At 61.8% G+C, this 2,500-nt stretch overlaps 3 non-coding genes across 3 annotated transcripts in view; all 3 read left to right on the top strand.

Annotated features, from left to right (window-relative positions):
- LOC145915450 (small subunit ribosomal RNA) overlaps positions 1 to 655 on the top strand; it is a 1,824-nt gene extending 1,169 nt beyond the window's left edge. Inside the window, exon 1 of the ribosomal RNA XR_014403825.1 lies at positions 1 to 655. This exon is cut by the window's left edge and continues 1,169 nt beyond it. This is a non-coding gene — a ribosomal RNA (small subunit ribosomal RNA).
- Positions 656 to 915: 260 nt separating this feature from the next.
- Positions 916 to 1,069, top strand: LOC145915460 (5.8S ribosomal RNA). The gene has a single exon (XR_014403833.1). It is a non-coding gene; the product is annotated as a 5.8S ribosomal RNA (ribosomal RNA).
- A 244-nt stretch (positions 1,070 to 1,313) lies between these two features.
- Positions 1,314 to 2,500, top strand: part of LOC145915466 (large subunit ribosomal RNA) — a 3,686-nt gene continuing 2,499 nt past the window's right edge. Inside the window, exon 1 of the ribosomal RNA XR_014403839.1 lies at positions 1,314 to 2,500. This exon is cut by the window's right edge and continues 2,499 nt beyond it. This is a non-coding gene — a ribosomal RNA (large subunit ribosomal RNA).

The following is a 2,500-nucleotide window of genomic DNA, read 5'->3' as shown; positions in this document are numbered from 1 at the left end:
GAAGGGCACCACCAGGCGTGGAGCCTGCGGCTTAATTTGACTCAACACGGGGAATCTCACCCGGCCCGGACACAGTGAGGATTGACAGATTGAGAGCTCTTTCTTGATTCTGTGGGTGGTGGTGCATGGCCGTTCTTAGTTGGTGGAGCGATTTGTCTGGTTAATTCCGATAACGAACGAGACTCTGGCTTGCTAACTAGTTACGCGACCCTATCGGTCGGCGTTGAACTTCTTAGAGGGACTAGTGGCGCTTAGCCACACGAGATTGAGCAATAACAGGTCTGTGATGCCCTTAGATGTTCGGGGCCGCACGCGCGCTACACTGACCGGATCAGCGTGTCGCCGCCTAGGCCGGAAGGTCCGGGTAACCCGCTGAACCCCGGTCGTGCTAGGGATAGGGAATTGCAATTGTTTCCCTTGAACGAGGAATGCCCAGTAAGCGCGAGTCATCAGCTCGCGTTGATTACGTCCCTGCCCTTTGTACACACCGCCCGTCGCTACTACCGATTGAATGGTTTAGTGAGGTCCTCCGATTGGACCTGGCGCGTTCGGCAACGGCCGCGCCGGCGTCCGAGAAGACGATCTAACTTGATCATTTAGAGGAAGTAAAAGTCGTAACAAGGTTTCCGTAGGTGAACCTGCGGAAGGATCATTACCGGCCGATCGCCGATCGAGTGGTCGTGCGTTCGACAGGTGGAGAAGGCTCCGTATCTTGGCGGCCGCGCACGCCCTTCGTCGCTGTTGAGGCGCACGCGATTGCACTTCGGTCACCCTGTTTCGTTCTGCGCCGAGTGCCGTGGCCATGTGCCAGGCTGGCTTCATGCGTCGCCTACGGCTGGCGACCGCTCGGCCACCGCTTTTTTCGACTGTGCAATCCGGCTGGGTCGCGCTTGTCCAACTGACGAAGTCACGGAGGGCTCTTGGCGGTGGATCACTCGGCTCGCGAGTCGATGAAGGACGCAGCTAGCTGCGTGAATTAATGTGAATTGCAGGACACATTGAGCATCGACGTTCTGAACGCAAATTGCGGCACCGGGTCAATCCCGGCGCCACGCCCGCCTCAGGGTCGCGTTGTAACGTTCCCGCGCGGCGACGCGTCGGGCCGGTGCGGTGTCGGCCGTTGCCACGGTCGTCCCGCCCAGGACAGCACGAACGCAGTGTCAGCGCGCGAAACCGAACGCGGCGTGCGTCTCGTTACGAGTCGGCCTCGAAGAGGATCCCGGCCCGGAGCAGCACGGCTCGCGTTCGGGCGCGGCGCTCGCACGAGCTTCGGTGGCGCGCGCGTGTCTCTCGCAAACGAGGCACTGGATTATCGGCCTGAGGTCGGACGAGGCTACCCGCTGAATTTAAGCATATTACTAAGCGGAGGAAAAGAAACTAACGAGGATTCCCCCAGTAACGGCGAGTGAAGTGGGAAGTGCCCATCGCCGAATCCGCGCGCCTCTGCGGCGCGTGGAATTGTGGCGTAAGGAATTCGCTGCGCGTACGTCGTTCGCCGCCCGCGTCCTTCTGATCGAGGCCTCGTCCCGGTGCGGGTGTCAGGCCCATGGTGGCGGCGAGGGCGCGCGCTCTGCGTCTTCCCAGAGTCGGGTTGTTTGGGAATGCAGCCCAAAGCGGGTGGTAAACTCCATCTAAGGCTAAATACTGTCGCGAGACCGATAGCGAACAAGTACCGTGAGGGAAAGTTGAAAAGCACTTTGAAGAGAGAGTTAAAGAGTACGTGAAACCGTCGAGAGGCAAACGGGAGGGCCTGTCGAGTCGCGCGACGCTTTCAGCTGAAGCCGAGCGGAGCGTGTGGGCGTGCGGAGCCTTGCGGCCCGTCGTTCGCGCTGTCCTCCGAGCAGCTCCAGCGCACTAGCGCCGTGCGAAGGCCGCGACCGTCTGGGAGGCGGCGAGAAGGCCGCGCGCAAGGTAGCCCGCCCCCGGGTGGGTGTTATAGGCGCGCGGACACGTCGGCCCGTCGCCCGGGCGAGGAGGGATCGCCGCGTCTGCCCTTCGTGGGCCGGGCGTCCCGTCCGAGCCGGTGCGTCGCCGGTTGGGGACTGTGCTCAGTGCCCAGTTGCGGCGTGTCGGTTGCGGGTGGGCAGCGCCGCGCGAGACGCACGGGGTCCGCGGCTAACGTCAGCCACCTTCCCGACCCGTCTTGAAACACGGACCAAGGAGTCTAACGTGCGCGCGAGCCACGGGGCAGTGCGAAACCCATGGGCGCAGTGAAAGTGAATGTCGGCGCGGTCCGGCGGAGGTGAGATGCCGTCTCTCTGGACGGCCGCATCACCGGCCGATCTCGTCCGCTCTGCCGGAGAGGTCGAGCGAGAGCGTGCGCGTTGGGACCCGAAAGATGGTGAACTATGCCTGAGGAGGTTGAAGCCAGAGGAAACTCTGGTGGAGGACCGTAGCGATTCTGACGTGCAAATCGATCGTCAAATTTGGGTATAGGGGCGAAAGACTAATCGAACCATCTAGTAGCTGGTTCCCTCCGAAGTTTCCCTCAGGATAGCTG

Source organism: Ascidia mentula (genome assembly GCF_947561715.1).
Source record: "Ascidia mentula chromosome 2 unlocalized genomic scaffold, kaAscMent1.1 SUPER_2_unloc_18, whole genome shotgun sequence".
In the NCBI taxonomy this organism is placed as follows: Eukaryota; Metazoa; Chordata; class Ascidiacea; order Phlebobranchia; family Ascidiidae; genus Ascidia; species Ascidia mentula.
This window is presented reverse-complemented; position numbering and strand designations above follow the sequence as displayed.